The 18,906-nt window shown below is 39.0% G+C and overlaps 1 protein-coding gene across 5 annotated transcripts in view; it reads left to right on the forward strand.

Annotated features, from left to right (window-relative positions):
- R3HDM1 (R3H domain containing 1) overlaps positions 1-18,906 on the forward strand; it is a 68,895-nt gene that overhangs the window by 5,648 nt on the left and 44,341 nt on the right. The gene's annotated exons all lie outside the window — the stretch shown is intronic.

Consider the following 18,906-nt stretch of genomic DNA (forward strand, 5'->3'; position numbering starts at 1 on the left):
CCTTAAGCACCTCAAAGTAATGTTTAGTGTATTTTCATTGCAAATAATGCCTGAAAAGGATTCTAGGCACGTGTTTCGTTGCACATTACATTATTTTCATGGAAATATAAGCTCCTCTTTCAAGGGTGTGAAGCTGTATCAGAAGTCAGTAACACCCTTGTGGTATGGGATGGGAGGAGGAACAGGACGTGCAGAGCTACTTAGTGACTTGATGAAGGCAACCATAGGAATGTTAATGCCTTCTGGCTAGACTTGTGGTTAGTAAGTGGATATTAACCTTTCACCACTTGAACTTCTATGTTACTTCATAAAAAATCCTAGTATTTTTTGATCCTAATGTTTTGTGTGGTTAGATTACTCAGGTCCTTTTTTCTACCCTTTTCAAATAATGGCTACAAAAGCAAGATGTCTGTAGCTATATGGACCTTCTTGTTACTGGGAGAAGCAAGCCTAGCTTTTAATGATTTAAATACAGCAAAGCCTTCATCCAGCATCTTGAATTAAGACCATGTATTGGCTGAGGTTTCTGAGCTCAAAAAGCTACTTTTAGGCTGAACTCTTGGAGCAGTCAGATGAACAGAATAAATGTTACTAGGATAATCCCATGATTGCAATGTATGATAATCCGGTGGTAGGTTGTTTGTTTAGCTGTGATGACATCCTACTAGTTTCTATCTAATCTTGTATTTTACTGACACTGTAAAGTTTAATTTGCAAAGCACAAAGAGCAGTAGTCTTGAGTAAGACTTGCATATCACAACAGCAGTGAAGGCTGTGCTAGCTCAGAATACAATCAGCTTTTATTTTCTGGCTTTTCCTGTTAAAATGTTGGACAATGTTAGACTTGATTTGTGTTCCTATCTTCTTTGGTCCACAGCAGTTTGAAAGCTTAAACGTAATACGTTCCATGAAGATCAAGAAATGTAAATGTCTAGGTATTCTCAGTATCTCTCTTTCTTGTCCTGCCTTCCAACATGGAGTAAATATAGGCTCATTTTTAGCAGAAAGCAGCTCAGCCCATTTCTAACATTGCAATAATTGGGTGTGGGGAACCTTGAAAAGATTTTTCAACTCTGGTCAGACAATGTGTCTGACAGTATGCCTGTGATTCAGAGGAATGTTTTAGGTCACTGCTGACAATTCTAGAATACGTTGCTTGTCTGAGATCGGAGTGATCTGATGGGGTTCTTAGTTGTCCAATGCTGTCCTAAATATCTTGTATCCGTGTGCTGCTCCTCCACTGTGGTGTTGTCCTGTAGACGTGCTGTATCTGGCCACACTAGATGCCTGTATCTGGGCAGCTCGCTCGCTCTTGACATAGCAAGAATTTCCTTCAGCATGAAGTTAACATTCGACTTCAGTATTGCTTATAACTTAGCAAACTCAACATACTTATGTTTGCACTATCAGTAGTTTTCTGTATCCATTCTTCACTCATGCCTGCAAGTGCTGCAAGTACGTGGTTATAATTGCTGAGATTTTAAAACATTGAAACTAAGTTTGAGTTGAGGCTGTGTAAGTACTAATAATAGGTTGAGTGTAGGCATGGCTACTGTAAGGAGGCTGCATGCCCTCAGGTGTTCAATGATAGGCTTCCATAGACCTTGCTGGAGGACAAAGCATTGATTTTAAACTGTTCTTTGAAATTTTTAGAAATATAACTAAAATCAAAGGATGCATCCAGCGTATAACTAGGATTTTTCTTTAAGTGGACTTTCTCCAGCGTCTTCTAATTAGAAGGAAAAATTCTTGCTGACACTAAAAAAGAGTTCTTACTAGGCTAATTAAAAACAAAGTTGGACAAATACTCAGTTCCCAGTCAATCTAGTCTATCTGTAGTACTAATTATCAGCAAAATAATGGAATGCATGTGGACAGGTATGAAACTTAATGCACTCTGCATTGCATGAATGTCTGAAAACAGAAGGTAGAGACTCTGTGGGTCCAGGCCCTTGTTGTTGCAGGAAAGAATCAATTCTTAACTGTCTCAAATATAAACATTAATTGGATTGCTGGCTGTCTCCTTTCCTGACAGATAGTATTTACTTATTCTGGTTCTTTAATGTCTTCTGGCCTCCAGCATGGCTGGCTGTGGTGAGTTCATAGCGCGTGGTTTTGTGACATTTTCCTCTAGTGTAAGTAGCTCTTCTGCCCACCTGTTGTCTCCTACAGCCACGTGTGCCATTTGATAGAGACTAATTGCTCTTCAGTCTGTGTTTTGACTAAATGCTCTTTTTCAGTCTCTTCTTCAGCTACGTTATTTTTAGAGTGCAGTGGTGCTTTTCATGCAAGGTTTTACCAGTGCAAATGCCATTTTTCTATCTCATGTTTCACCAGGGCTTCATTAAAACGACACTTGTGCTTCTATAGGGAATTTCTCTGTATTACAGAATGCATTAAGTCAGTACTCCATTATCAGCATCCTCGAGATAATCTTTTTCCTCTCCAGGTTGCACTTCCCATATTTATGATCCACGGGTGTTAGTGTTACGTTTCAGGCAGCAGGACTTGAAATGAAGCAAAGTTGGTCTCAGGCTCGTAGTTATAATCCTTTCATCCATTTGCCCCCTCCATTAATTTACTGCTTTTTATAATACCTTTTGTTAGTAAGCCTTCTAATTACCTACGATTATTTCTGTTAATCTTCATTGTTTCTACTTTATTTCCTGTGTGATACCACATGTAATTCAAATAGGTAATGCCTACTCCTTTTCTTTCTTAAGAAATATTTCTTTATTAAATAGAGTTGTTTGGCATAATCTGTGTGGTGCACACGTTCTCGCAACTCATTTTCTGTTGACTTTGTTGCCTTTGGTTCATGCTTTCCTTTAGAATGTGCTGAAAACCCAAACATACGGTTATTTTTTCCTTATGTTTAGTTCTTTGCTTGTCTTACTATCATCAAATGATACCGTCATGTATTTTGTGTTATACAAAAAAAATTTCTCTGCTTTGAGGTTGCCTTAATCTCACGAGACAGTTCTAATTGTCTGTAGTTATTGGTTATGCTGTTTTCAGCACTTACATTGTGAATCTTGTTTTTGCTTTGAACATACTCTTTCAACTTCAATTTCAGATGTGCCATAAAGTTTTTCTGCAGTTCTTCTATTTATGTGGAACACAAAACTTTTGTTAGCAAGTTCTGACTCCTGTTACTTTTTGTTGCTCCGTCTGTTTTTTTAAATTATTATCTGTGTATTATTTTTTTTCCTTTTCACACAGCTGAGTTTGTAGCTTTTTCTTTTAAAAGGATCTCCTCCCTGCGAGCCCCTTCTCCCTTTGCTTTAGGGAATCTGTGGTGCAGGTAAGTTCCATAAGTATTCTAATGAAGAATCCTTAAGTAAGCTAGGTACATAACTATAAAATAGAAAACATAAAATTGAAATTTTTCATGTATATTAATTTAACTAGTGTATCTATGTAAGGAAATGATGCATCAGGGACAGTGTGATTGTCCTCAAGCCCTGGATTGTTGTACTCTGAGGCTATATCAGAGTTCCTGACCTGGATTGTCTGTAAAGGTAAAGCCATTTGGTCAGAGAAATGCAGACTTCTAATAGTAATTCTAATAATGTTAGCTATTCTGTTAATTGGCAATACTACTTTTCTTGAATATTCTGAAAATATGAATGTGACTCTTAAAGATTCAGTTGTAACATCACTGCCTCTTTAAGCTTTCTCCTTACCCCCACATTTGGTATCAGTGAGAATGAGAGCTTTCTGGTGTGTTCCCACTGCCTGTGTGTGTTGGGCTGTGCATAATGTAGGTTGTAAATAAAGAACCCTTAAAATGTGAAAGTTTTCTTTCCTGTTCTATTGAGCTTTGACAACCTTTCTGCCCCCAGATCCAGGTGTATATGCTTTTGTTTAGCTAGTGAAAGGGCTGCTTGGTGTTTGGGTTTTGAGGATGGCTGGTTTTTCCCTGTCAAGTTTACTTTGACTCAGTTGTGGAATCTTAGAGATGTTTTTGAAGAAAATACAGGCCCTTTTTTTTGTTGTTTCCTTCATGCAATTTTCCTTCTCCAAACTAGCTGTCCAGAAAATTTTCAGGTAACTTCATCAAATTCTGGAGCGCTGTATTTGTTTCTTAAATAGACATTAAATGGTGGGAGTTCAAGATCCTTCAGAATATAGTTTTATGGGTGGCAGTCTTTGTCCTGTGTTCACGCTTCACAAAAGAAAATTGTCATGCTTGAAACCTTCATTATGTTTACTCCTAGATATTCCATCCCTTCTAAAGAGGGAGATGCTTATGCAGTGTTTGATCCCAGTAGATTTCCTTAGTGTGTGGCCATTCGCTTCATTGATTAAACTGTGAGGGAGGAGGTTATGTTTGGCACATAGTGCCAAAGTTTGCATTGCTTCCTTGACAGAACTCTCTGCTCCTTAAGAAAATGAAATATCTTTGAAAGCTCTGGGTACCAGGATGGCAGAAATTGATGCTCTGTGTGTGTTGTTTCCTTTTTTTTTCCTGTCAGGGAAAGGAGAAATAGGCTTTCCATCTCCCTTGTGCTTGGGTCTGAGCAATTAGGCTGCTCTTCTAATGATATGCTTTCAAAAGCGTTCATTAAGAAGCAGCAGGATGCTCATTTTTCTCTGCTTTCCTGTGTTACCAGGCTTTTCAGTTTAGCAATATAGAATCATGCTTAAACAGCTGTTGAGTCAGGCCGTCGTATCACTGAGGCAATTGTCTTCTGCCCTCCCTCCGATGAGAAAGTTGAACAAAGGAATTTACAAAATTAAACTGCAATGCAGGGCGCTGCTTAACACTGGATCGTAAACCCCATTTAGAAAAGCTGCTGCAGAGCACAGTAGCTCATTTATAAACAATTCAGGAGGACTAACTATAAGAATCAGATAGCGTAATCCTCTGCAAATTGAACTGTCTCTACTAAATGGTCTTCAGTTGTGGTTTCTGCAGGAAAATGGTTTGGCTGTAACAGAGTTCAGGAAGGTTTGCTGGCTCAGAAACATGGCTGATTAGATTTGACCAGATACCAGCTTTTTGGATATCAGCTTTTTGTTGTGAGATTTTACTGAGTGAACTCCAGTTTGAAAACCATTCCTAGGTCTGTGGTATTCAGGTCTGGATGGCTGTTGCATGTGATAACATGACAGTTTAATGTGCCATGTGTTCTAGAGCTTGACCTTAAATTAATGCATATTAGTTGAAAATGGGCTAAACTGAAACAGTTGTTCTTAGTAAATAGATACACTTAATGGATAGTGGAATTCTCAGTTCATCTAAATGATTCTGAATAATTTTATTATCTAATTACACTGTTCTTTTGGAACACTTTTTCATCACATTAACTTTGTGAAGCAGCTTTGTACTTACAAACACTTATGTACAGTCATCATGTACTGAATGAATTTTTATCTCAGTGCATAAACTATGTTAATCTCCAGGTATTGAGAACATAGATTAAAATGCTCTTTACTGTTTTATTGGTGCTTAAAGTGGAGATCTGAGACTTTTGACACAAAGGACGTTGGTTTTTTTGTTTGTGTTTGCATATCTCATTACAGCTTCTGAACTCAGTGAACTTGCAGGAAGTATCAGCTCAGTTCTAAACAAGTAAAATAGCTTACCTTCTGTCATACTGAGCAAAAGAATAATCACAGCTGACCTCGTCCAGATGCTTAGATTATTGCTAGCCAGTTAATCAGAGGCTTTGCTGGAAAACTAAAAGAAGGAATTTAAATCAGTTCTGAAGTTCTAGTTGGACATTCAGTTATCAGAGTTGAATAAAGGTTTTAAATTGACAAAATCCTGCCAAGTCTTGCTGCCATTGCTTTTCAAGTGCGCTAACAGTATCTGGAGACAGTGCATAAGGATTCCTGTGCCATAGCAGGAATTTTTCTGCATGCATAGTGCAATGCAAGTGCATGATGGATAGAATATGTGCAGCTCTTCTCAGTCTGTTCCACAGGTCATTATTTTTTTGTTTGTTCCTGTTCCTCTGGACTTAACTCATTCATCAGTACAAGGATGGTCTTAGACAGAAAACTAGATTCAGATTGTTTAAGCCAAATCTAAAAGAATAGTTTTCTGTTGTGTATCTCAGGATTTTGTGCAAAAGAACTGCTCGTGTCTTTTTATGCTAGAACCATGGGTCTTTTTTGTTCAGCCTAGTAATCTTGCCCTGCATGTCATAACGAGATGCATGTTTAGAACTCTAATAAATACACTAGACATGGTATATAGTATCTGCAGTTGTGGTGATGAAATAGGGCTATTGCTTTTATAAATCTCTCTATTCAGGAGTACATATGAATAATTCAGTCAGGAGCCTAAGATCTTCATATATTGCCACCTGCTCATTATTCAGAATTCTCATTGCAGACTGCTGTTGCCTTAGCAACATTCTGAAAATTAGTACTGCATTTATGAGAAAGCTTTTGTTTATCTAGCAAAGCCCACTATCCAATCTGTAATATTGCAGGATGCTCCTCAAGTGGATACTCTAGGCCCCAGTCCTGGTTGTTTAAAAAATAGTCTCCTCTTATGTGGCATTAATTGAAGATTGATTGTTTGTGTTGTTGCTTTTTTTTTTTTAAACCATAGATATTAAATATGGTGATTTAACTTAGTCTCCTTAGTGTCTGATAATGCCATTGCATGATTCATTTGACTAGAGATGCTTTCCTTTATAGATGTGCAAGAAAGTAACAATCCTGCGTTGACTGCTGGTTTCTTCTCAGGGTCCTTCACTCCCTCTTCTCTCCTGCTCATTCTTCCCTCTGTGTCTTGACTTTTCCATGAGAAGTCAGAGCTTGCTTAACCTTGAGTGCTCTGCGATGTAAAAAGATATATTTGTACTTAAGAATTTAACGGTAGCTGAATCTGGAGCATGGAGGAAGAGGTGGTGGTGTTTATAGTAAAATCCATGAATCTGCTGTTGTTGTGACCAACGGAATTTATCTCAACTTGCTTTCACTGTTACAAGTTAAATACACTTGCTTCTCTCACAAAATGTACCCACAGCATCTCCTTCTGGAGCAAACGAAGGGGCACAGCTGAGATATTTGATGGTTTTGGTTTTCTTGAAGGGAGAGAAATAAATTGAAAAACAATATTAAAAATACCCAACTTCCAAAATCCTCTCCCTTGGCACAAAGCAAATGAAAGCTGCCATCTTTCCCCCAACTTTCCTTTCATTTGCAGTTCAGGTCTTCGTTGCATGTTGTATTGAACTTACTTGGTTCAAATCCTCAGTTGCTCGTTTGGTTCTGAATCTGCAGAAAGGAATGTGTACCTGCTCTGAAAGGAATTTTCACTCTTGGTTTATCTGACCTATTGATTTGCAGATTCTAAGATCTGAACAGTAAAGAGGACTTGTACTAAATCAGCTCTTCAGAAAAATAGGTATTTGTCCTGACATAAAGGCCTCAGTTTAATACATTCCATAGTGTTTTCCCTCTGAAGCACTTGAGGGGTAGAAACTGAGGAGAAGTAAACTGCTCTTCCTCAACTTAGCTGCAGCTGCCCCTTTCCTGGCATTAGGCACCTGGCACTGAATCTCTGTTTCTGAGTTCATAGGTGTTTATAATTCTTTGGGATGATAACACAACAACTGAACCTGACTTTCCAAACATCTTTGCTTTTTACAGATATGAGAGCGGGCTTATGGCTTGGGTTTTTGATGTTCTGGGGATAAATGTTGTTATTTGGGAACTTCTGTTTCAGCTCTCCCTTGAAGAAAATAACACTGGTTTAGAATTAGCATCTTCTCATAGGTCTTTATTTTTTACTTCATCAGTCTTCACAAAACTGCTGGTCATTGTATCTTTTCAGTGGAAAAGGTAAATCCTTGGTTTTATTAGTAGCTGGATAATGGTTTTACAAGAAATGTTGATTTCCCTCCCTGTATGCACTCTCCTCAATATTCCCCCCCCTCCCGCACACACCATCAGCAGTGCAGTATGTTAGGTAGAGAGTTTGTAGGGCAAACACAAAGGTTGTGAAAGGGTTGCATCCTTTTTTAGAAGTAACACAATGAATGAGAATATCCAGTACTGGGAAAAGCCAGGGGCAACATGAAGGATTAGTAATACACAGCAGCTGTGTACCCCACCTTGCATATATAAAGACCTCATTTTCCTTTTCATTCTTCCTGCTAAAAGCAAACATCTTCTAGTTAAAGCACTGCAGTTTGTTAGCCATGTGTCTCTTCCTCCAGGAGTTTGCTGCTCTCCTTTTCTGTCCTGAAAATGTAAAGGCCCGGAGATCTTACTGTGAGTGTTTTGGGGGAATGCAGAGGTAGAGTCCTTCTGCATTATGTGCAAAATTCAATTATGTAATTTTTTGTGAGTGTACAAATAAAAACCAGAAATAAATAATAATTTCCCCTGACAATAGTACAGCTAACCTAGGGAGTATTTTTTTTGTCAGGAGAATGATTTTGAAGTGGCTTTCTGTGTAGTGTATCTTCTGCTCTTGACCGAGCCTAGAGACTCATTCCTTCTTTAGCAAGTATCTGATTGCTTTCTAGTCAGCCTTTCATTTATCTCTTGAATATCTCTCCTGCATGTTTGATGTGTGATATTGCTTTGAAATTTAAATTGAATTGAAACTTTATATTTGCGTATCTCTTGCTGTGCTTATTCTGTTAGATAGTTTTTTGCAAATGTAATTATGTGTGTTTGACAACAGATAAAGTTTCATGAGCACGCTCTGAGTTGGAGATAGCTAAGTTAAGGTTCTCATGTTCCTGTAAACTAGCCCTGTGTTCCAGTGCCTCTTTCCAGGATGCAAATTGTTACTTAGGCTAAGTGTATTGCTTCAGTATCTTTTCTTGTTTGAGAGAAACGTTAACACATTCAGTTCAAATTATTTTCCCACTTCACATTAATGAGTTATTTCTGTGTTCTTTTATATGCAGTTGCATTTGGCATAATCTCTATAAGAGGCATTCATAGAGCTGTAGACACAACATCAAATGAGCATCTATGCAGTACATTTCTTAGGCAGGACTATTTTGGGTAGCTATTGTTCCTTCTCCAAATCCTCGTTTCTTTTTTAATACGAAGCAGAGATGCCCTGAAGACTATTTCAATACCAAGCTAAAAATTATTTCTCATTTTTTAAGGACAGTTTAAATTGTTGTAGGCATTTATTGTTTTCTTGTTGTTTCAACGTAGTGTTTGTGAAGCAATCTCTCTGAAGGGATTAAAAATGTTGTCCATCGGCAGTTACAATAACTAACACTTGTGTTTTGGCATCTTCCACCATAGACTGCCTCTATTTTTCTTAGAATATTCTTAAAATATTCTTACAGAATATTTTTCCACTCTTTCCTCCTTTCCTGCACTTCAGCAGCCTTATCCAATCTCGCACTGCAATGAAATGGACAACTAAAGCTACAGCATCCCATACCAGTCTGTATGGAACAGTGACCGAAAGGGAGAGTGCAACCTGAACAGATGATAAAGGCTTCAGTAGAAGGGATTCAAATTCACTCTTATACAACATTGGGTTAGAAAAGATCCTAAATATTAAGCTAATATTTTACACCTACTTAATGTAGTTTATGCCTCCTTGCACCCATTTTGAAATTTTAAGAAACAAAATGTTTTTTTTAATTGCCATTCCTATTAGCTTGTTTTCCTTACAGCATGCAAAAGAGACACCTCTTAGTAGGTTACATTTAATCAAAACTTGCTATAGACAGTTTTGGGAAATACTGTACTAATTGTCAAATTGTGTTGATGCGTTCATGTGTCTTAAGTTTTTGTTTTTGTTTAGATGTATGTGGTTTTAAAGATAGACAGCTCTATTATGTTGTTTCCTAGTATAATTTTTTTAATTAATGATATGTCCTACCTCTCTATGTTCTTATTCAAAAGAAATGATGATGATAGTAGTTAATAGACTCAAGCAGTTGGCCATGAGTACACATCACAGATCCTTCTGAGTCAGTTGTTAAGCTGTTTTTAAGAATCTATTTCTAATTATCAATTGTTATCAGCAATTTATGGAGCCCTATTACAGTAAAGGAAGTGGTTAATACGAAGCGTATTTCAAAGTGCTGGTTTGCAAGTCCTAAGAGGAGCCTATAATGTTAGTGTGCATGGGATAGAATAGTGAAATGATTTGGGACATTCTGCTTCTACAGTATTTATAGCATTTGTCTCTATTTCCATATCAGATACATAGCCATGTGTGTCTGATGATGCAGTTAACAGATTTAAACAATCGGCCCAATTCTTCTCTTCTTTTCTCCATTGGCTGCTCTGTGCTGGCAGCAGTTCCTTGCTCATCTTAACGATTTAAAAATAAACAAATACAAACTACTAGACCTGGCCATTCGTGTTTGAAAACTAAGATGCATGGAGTGAGCACCATTGCCATTGGCTGCTAGTAGGGATAGAGACTGAACACAGAGGTAGCAGAAGAGGAGGAAAAAAAAGGAGGATTTAGACCTGTCACAGATAGTAGCAGTCTCAGCACCAGAAAATCTCATGTCTGTTTTATTTTGAATAGCATCCTGATCTCCTGCTGGTCAGGAATGACTGTATCCCAAAATGACCTTCTGGCCATGGAGGCAGTGAATGAGAACTGCTCCATTTGCGTCCAACTTAACTTGGTCTGCAGGATTCTTCAGAGCAGTAGCTAGAGAAATACAGACAGGGGAGCATTGTTCTGCTGCAGTGCGCTGAGCTTTGTGGCAGTGCTACGGATGGGGTAGCAACAGCAGCTTCTTGCAAGTGAGAAAATTATAAAAGCCTCCTCTGGATACTGTCTTTGCAAGTAGGATATTTGGCATGCTATAATAACTGTCTTTCTTTTTTCCACCCCTCTGTTTAGTAAATGTTTTTCTTCCTTACTTGTGTTCTGATAGTGGCCATGTGGCAGTTCAGAAAGTATCATGACATTCATGCTGCCAATTGAAAAGCTGCATTTATCTGCTAGGACTGTGAACTAACTTGCTGATTCTTGTTGTATTCATGATGTCAAACTGAAGAAATAAATGTTTTTACAATGAAATTAACACGTTTGCAATACAGTTTATACTACTTCTGTCTCAAATACCAGAATTTCCTTTAGTTTAGAATAAACTTTGATTGTGGAAGCAGTGTGGCTGTGCTAGAGAATGCTTATGGCAAAGGCAATTAAAATCTCTACAGCCATCTTATAGTGCATTCACATCTTCAGAAGGGTTTTGCATCAGTTGCTTGTGCACTGCTAATGAGGAGCTCGATCTGGGCTGTGTGTTTGGTGGCTGTGTCCCTGGCAGGCTGGGTGTCACTGGCAGCATGGCACCCAGCTGGTGGTTTTCTGTTGTCTGAGTGGCTTCAGTGAGTGTGTCAGTCCGCTTCCGTGCAGCCCTATGGATGGCTGGGCAGCGAGCTCTCTCTAAAGGTGCAAACCCAACCTTGTATGAGATTGCGTAGAGAGCCCACCTTTGGTAACTGTATCATGAAGTAAAACGCACATGTATGGCGATGTACTGTTTTGTGAAGGAAAGGAACCATGGCATGGATGAGCATGTGGGAAATTTAATGGCACTTCTGTTGTTTGCTGTTGGGTTTTGTGTGTTCTTTGTTTTGTTCTCTAAGTCTTCCTTTTACATTTTGTGAGAACAGACCATCGTGGTAATTCACAGCATCTGTGACTCTTGTTCTGGGGGGAGGTGGAAAATGCCTGCTGTTGGAGGCTTCGTAGCTCGTTGGATTACCAAACCCACTTTGTAATTTGTGGTATCCGTGGCCCTAAGCGGAGTCATTCTGGCCTATGGACTTGGAGTCTGCTGCTGCCATTGTCTTCTGTTGAAACGTGTGCCTCTTGCAGAGACCCTTTTTATTCCCTGTTCTTATATCTATAAATACCAGTGGAAAAATGTGAACTTACGTATTCCAAGCATGTAATTTAATTTTGTATTAAAATTGTTAGCTGCCATGTTCATGGGATAGAAAGTGAGGAGCTGGGGTTTGTTTTAAACAGGAAATGGCTTGAAGTTGGGGTGGGGTATGGGTGCAGAGCTCCCAGGGCAGAAGCAGCGTAAGAGCCAGGAGGTGGCATGCGCTGTCAGTTAGGTCTCTCTGAACGATGTACACTAAGCCAGCCAAATCTCCGTCAGCACAGTTGTATCTATAGAGATTTTGCTGGTACAGCAATGTCATGTGAGAAGGGCATTCATTTCATTTCACAGGCCAACAGAACAATGTTAGCAAAATTAAAGGTAACTTAGTTGCCTTTCATTAACATTTCTAGTTTTTTTTTCCTCCAGACAAGCTTGCTGTTCAGCAAGAGGCTTAGCCATTCAGCGCTTGTTTTCCACCAGCCTGATGCTTTGCTGTTTCTGAAGTGTATGGTTGGAGAGAGGTTAATTATATGATGTACAGGCTAAAATGGCTTTTTTCTGCCACTCTAAGCTGCCCTGTGCAGGTGTTTGCCCGTGAGACAGTGATGGCAAAAACAGTTTCAGTATCTGGCTTGAAGGCTGTTTCAAAAATGTTTCTTTCCTTCTGTCTCCCTCTTCCGCCAAAAAGGAAAGGTGGGAGCAGAACAGTTCCTGATGTCGCTACAACTTTAACTAACTGGATAAACTGCTCCATGTTATTACTCTTATGAGAGTGGACCAGCCACAGAGTTGTGTTTTGTAACACGTTTTCATCCAACCTAGATCGTTCAAACCTAGAATTCTAGTTTTGTAAGAAGCCCTAAACACATGGATTGAACTTTTGTCAGGCAGTATTGTGGTATGCCATCTCCTTATTTCTTTTTCAAAAATGATTTTGATGGTCAGACTTGCTTCTCTTAAAAATGTATGTTTTCACGCCATACAAAAGCACCTTAAGGCTGCTGGATTTAGAAGCTGCCTGGAAGAACCTCAGGGGAGCCTTCTTGTTGCCTTTTGCTGTAGTGGTGCTTGATTTATGAGGACTGTTTTCCAGACAAAGCTGTTTACGTCCTTGGATGTACTTTGCTCTGATTGTATCTTGAAAGTCCAAAGTGAAGTCCAAGAAGAGAATTAAGAGAACAGCAGTGTTGCATGCAGAGTGATCCCACTCTGGCTGACCCTGCTGAGGATCCAGTGCTCCAGGTGACTGCAGGAGCACTGCATGGTGCCCGTGTTTCTGCAGACTGTCAGTCTTCTTCTAGGATAGAATTTTTAAGTTGATAAATGAACGATCACCTTAGCCTCGCTAGTTGCTGAATTCCTTATTCTCCCGTACACAGCTGTATTCCTCAAAGCATTACCTTGACATTCTTTTTTCACTGTCAGCGAGGTGTTGCTCATTATTACTCGGAATAATAATTACAAAAAAAAGGCAAGAATGCAGCCAATCTAAGAAGGTCTATGTGAGCTTAGACACCACTGAGGAGGTGTGTTTAAGATGTGAGAACGTTCTCTTCCAGCTTCTGCTGTTGTATTAGAACCCCTCCAGCAGAGGCAGAGTAACTCCATGTCATTCTTTTATACTCACATCCATCCTCTTTCTGTTTTCTTGGAAATCTGATTAGTAAATAGCTTGCTTCTTATTTGATTTAATTAGCATCTTCTAATGCTAATGCAGTAAATAGCATTCCAATGTTAAATGTATAACTGAAAAACAAACATACAAAAAAAACCTGCAGATAGTAGCATTGGGAAAAGCATTTGTCTGTCAATTATGTGTATTAAGGTCAGTGAAGCATGGATTCATTTGCACAGCATTTTTTTTAGTACATAAATATAAACAATCAACCTTTTTTGGACTTAAAAAAAAAAAAAGGATAATGTTCTTATTTAAATGCTGCACTATTAGTCATTTCTGCGTATCATACTTGAATAAGGAACCCAACATTCCTTGCTCCTTTTTAAATCATTTGGTGGTTCTCAAGCTTCAGACATAAGAGATCATGTAGAAAGTATGTGCAGTTATTTGTTGGCTTTCTGGAAGATGGGAGCAGCTGGCTCTCAACAATTCCAATTTCTTTATTTGATAATCGTACAAAGTTGCTTTGAATTTTATGCTAATTGAATGTTAGTTGTTAGGTGAGCTGCTGTGTTTTCATAAAATCTATGTAGTAAATTCAAAAAGCCTTTGAACCCATGGGCTGCAGTGGTAAAGCTGTGAGAGAAGGAGAGCGAAACATGGATTGCAGAGCCTGCCTCGTTGCTCTCAGAGCATCTGTGAGCGTAGCCTGGCCTGTTGGCAGGAGGGAGAATTGTGGCTCCCACTGCAATCCTTTACTCTCCAAGTTGGGAGTTTCAGGATTGCATCTTTTTGAATGTTGTTTTCCTTTCCCTTTACTCTTTCTTTTCTCCTTTTCCTGCCCCCCTGTTAAGGAGAATTTCCCAGAAGGGACTTGGTCTGTTCCTAATGCAGGTGCCTGTGATCTTGTCCGTTCTTTGTCTTGGGAATCATCAATTGACTGTCAGTTAATAGACAGTTTGTTTTGTTTTTATCCAAAAATATTAATCTACGCCTTCACATAGATAATTGCACTGATGCTATTGAACAGTGTCCTTAATTGACCACTGTGGTGCTGCTGACACAAAACTTGCTTCTGCAGAAGGAGGGAGGAGCAGTTCTTTCTCTGTTCCTCTTGTTGCTAACTGGATGCTGACTAGCACTCGTAACAACTCTTCTGTGCACCAGTGTAACTCAGTAGCCAGCAAAAACTTACCCTAGCAACAGAGCTGTATGGTTTTCAATCACTTTTTGTTGAATCACACCATGGAAAAGTTTAGCAGACATGAGAGCTGGTGGAAAGGTGAAGGTGGAACCGTGCCCCAGCAGCATGAGCAGAAGTACAAGGAGAGAAAGGAAAAAAAACGACCTTCCCTTCTTCACTAGTGAGTTTATTTGATGATTTACCTGCTCGAAGTATTGCTCTTACTGGCTAAAAGTAAGTAGTTCCACTTTGAGTTTGTCCAACAACTTCAGAGATATAGTGATCCCCAAGAAGTAAGCAGTAGCTAGGTGCCGCAATTCTTTCAGTTATACCTGTAGTTTGTATTCTCATGAGATAATTTTGATCAATATCTTTTTGCTTAAGGCATAAACATTTTCCCCTTTCATCCTAACAAAGAAACATAAGTGAGTTCTTTGTGGTTTTAGTTAGTCAGGCAGATGGATGTTTGTTCTAATCATACAAACCCAGAGGTTATGATGCTAGCATAAATATGTTTACATCGTATTTAAATGTTGCCTAAAAGAATTGAGATGAAAAATAACTGGAACAGCTCTTGTTGTATGGCAAGTCTTCTGTATAGGAGTCTTTGAAGATCTTTCCTTCTTGGTAAGGTACATACCTTTCTTGGTGAGGAGGAAAAAAGGAGGGGGTGGACTGGGGAGGAAAGAATTAGTACTTATTAAGTACTGCTGTAATCATCAGTCAGTCTTCCACTTCAGCTGTGGAGGGAGCTACTCCAGGTGTAAGTTATGGTAAGAAATTTGAGGCCAGTGGTTTTATTTTATTTTCCTTCACGTAGGTACTGTAACAGACTTCTTGAAATAGTATGGTTCCTGTACAAAGCTCTCCCAAAGGAAAAATCACATGAATTTGTAGGTTCTCAGACAGTACAGCTTCTGATGAGGATAATGCTAGTCTAGTCTTTTTGTAGTAAAGGCAATTCTTGTTTAGTATGGAGCATTTTTAATGCATTTTTTTCTTCCTCGTTACTTTCACTCTAGGGAGGCTTATCTTTATAATCTTGCTTGGCAAGTAAACCACACGCTGATTCCACTCAGTTCTATGAAATACAGCATATGCAGTATAGAACATAACCTGCCACTGTGATTCCTCTGGGCATATGTATATGCATGGGTACAGATGTACATGCAGTCTGGAGAAGAGACTTTCTTGCCCTCTACAGATCCTTGAAAGGAGGCTGTCACAAAGCATGAGGGTCGGCCTCTTCTCCCTGCTAAGAAAGGGTAGCAAAATCAAACCAACATCAAAAATATGTGATTGTTAATATATTTTCAGATTGATATAGTCTATCCCCAGCTGTTTTCCAACTAAGATTTGAGCGCAGTTCTCTCTGTCTCTTCATTTGATAGTGAAGATGGTTCTCATAGCAGTGAGGGAGGAATTCTGATCACTGATCAGCAAACTTGTTCATCTCACCTGGGTTTGTTCTTCTGAAAGCTGTGGAGTCTTTGGAAGTATGAAGTGTTCTGTGACTTACAGGAAATGTAGACATACCAGGGAAAATCAATTTCTGTTTGTACCTCTTCTCACATTTAGTATGTGGAAAGTGCATAACAACCGTGTAGCAAAGTAATGCTCTTTCAACATATATATGTAAAGCTGGGGCAAACACCAGACTTGGTTCCTGCCTGTCTCTGAGCCTGAATATTTGCTATTACTTTTTCCTAGCTGCTACGTGGTGTTGTTTCTCACCTTTCTTTCCTAGAGCAGCAAGTTAGTGCTAGGATAGTCAGACAGCTCAATTCCTGGCCATTCCTGCCTCAGATTCTAATATGTTTTTTGCTTCTTTTTTTTTCTCCATACTGTTTTTCATGAACTTGAGTGTCTGGCTTCAGGGAGAGTACGCACAGGTAATTGAGTTCCAGCCTTTTCTACTCAGATAATACAGTTAAAGCAACTTCTGACTTCTGAAGAGAATTACAACTGTATAAAACCAGAGCAACTGAGTTGGGCACTGAGACAAGGTAAACAACTGCACACTGCTTGGAGATTTCCGAATCGCTTGCAGCAATCCTAACTGGGAATTTAGTGCTGACTGTGATTTTGACTATCAGATTAGGGGATAAACTACTTAAAACTAATAAAAATGAGGTAGATATTGTACACAGCAGCAGATATTCTTTAGAGCTGTTGAAACAGCTGATGAGAAGAAGCTTATTTAACAAATAAATTTTCATTTGCCCATTTTACTGGCAGTGTATCTGCTTTGTGTGTTGAACGTAGATTTCAACCCCCCACACTTCTAATCCAATTTCCTGCCCTGTATTTGATGGATACCAGTTATTTTGTCAGCTGTTCTGTTTTGTTGTTTATTTTTGACTTTTATTTTTTTTCCCCCACCATCATGGTATCAATAATTTCTTCAACAAAGAACGGAAAATCACCTGTTCTCTTCATCTGCTTTTCAAAAGAATCGATTTCTTCCACCCTGGGCAGAGCAAAGCTTCCTATCTTTATCTTCATTGCCTAACAAGGAGCAGATAGGAGTCTTGATGCCTATTACAGAAATTGGATTAAGTAGAGTAGATCCTGTTCCCAGAAATATCCTCACTCATTACAAGTCAATTTAGCACTTTGCAAATGATGGTTTTCAAGTCAGAAACTGGAACAAAAGATCCAGTGCTTTTATATGTCTCATGATTCTGTCATAAAACTCGGTGGCTTTGCTTGATGACTTCTTTTGATGTCTTTTTTTAATCACTTGCACTTTGGATTACAGAAAAGAAAGCGGTAAAAGCACAGCATTGATGGTTTTTTTTACTTTTTTTCTGACTGAAAAGTGCTTGCCTTCCTTGCACAAGGTTTCCATCTCACAGCTTATAATAGCAGTTTTCCCTCTGGAAAGGGGCACATTCAGAGCAATTGTCTGGACTGCGTGGTTACCGCTTTTCAGAAGGAGAAATGAAAGAATTGAGGGTGATGGGTGGTACACTGTTATCTAGATGATGAAGAAGGAGAAGAGTGTGCATTTCAACTTATATGCTGTCGAGACTGTTCAGAAGGATGTCCATGGTCTGTCTGCAGCACATAAAAGTACTTAAGTCTGTTTAATCTAATCTGTGTAATAATAGAAACTAGAATTGAATGATCTCAGCTATGAATTTGTCTCAACTAGAAGGAACTTGGGTGGTGGGATGCTATCCAAGTAACTCAGTTGCGGCTCACAAACCACAAGATTGCACTATGAATTTCAGTGAATCTCCGGTGGGTTTTTTGTTTGTTGTATTGTTTTTTGTTTGTTTGGGGTTTTTTTTTAAGCAAAAGTTAGGTAAGCCAAGATTCAGTTTTCTATTATGTATCTGTTGCTGTCAATCTGAAGCACAGGCTAAATTGGCAGGCTTTAAATCTATCTGCAGTTGAGAAATCTGTTCATAGCAATTGATAAGATTGTTTGCAGTTAGGTTGCTTTAGAAAATAAGGACTTCTTGTGCACTAATCTTGTGGATTGCCATAAGCAAGCACGTAGATCTCTGCAGTATGAGTTGCTCTGAGGTGACTGCTGGTAACCCGTTTTGGTGTATGTGTTACAAATGGTGCTGCAAAGAGACAGACGTGAATTTGGGGAAAAATAAAGAAATGAAGAACTTTCAGTATGTATAGGGACAGTGCTGATTGCTGTCACTGCACTTACGACCTGGATAGTGTGTAGGAGGTAAATGAGATTTTAATTTCTAGGATTATATGTGCAGTGTACGTAATCTCTTTCTTCAGCCTGTAATCTTTTTAAATAATTTTTCTAAATGCGATTTAAATGCTGTCAGTTAAACTGAAAAGCATCTGTATTCAAATGGAGTGAACGTCAAAGGTTTGTGAGCGCCTTCATAAGTCTTAAATCACCATCTGGATTGTCTGGAAAAACAAACTCAGCAACCAAACAGCACTGCTTATCCTTCCCTGCATTTCTGTCGTTGTTTATTTCCAGTTTGTTCTTTCATCTCTAATCCTTTTCCCTCCACTAATGATTCAGTAAATCGGATGTTTTGAAAACACGGCCGGGCCTTTTTATTTTCCACGCTTCTTTAAGTCCAAACATCTGTAGTATCTCGTATTTATCAAACTCTGCTGCTTGAGATCTGAAACTGATCTGTGGCTGGGGAACATGGTCTGTGTGCCATGGCCTCGCTGCCCACACCGCTGCCATGCCCTCAGTGGTGCTGAGGCACAAGTGCAGCACTGCTCTCTGATAGCCGAGCAATGAGGGAGCAGTGGATTAAGATCCATCCCTTAGCACTGAAGTTAAATGTCAAATGCTGTTT

The sequence above is a fragment of the Gallus gallus genome, chromosome 7 (assembly GCF_016699485.2).
Source record: "Gallus gallus isolate bGalGal1 chromosome 7, bGalGal1.mat.broiler.GRCg7b, whole genome shotgun sequence".
NCBI classification, from domain to species: domain Eukaryota; kingdom Metazoa; phylum Chordata; class Aves; order Galliformes; family Phasianidae; genus Gallus; species Gallus gallus.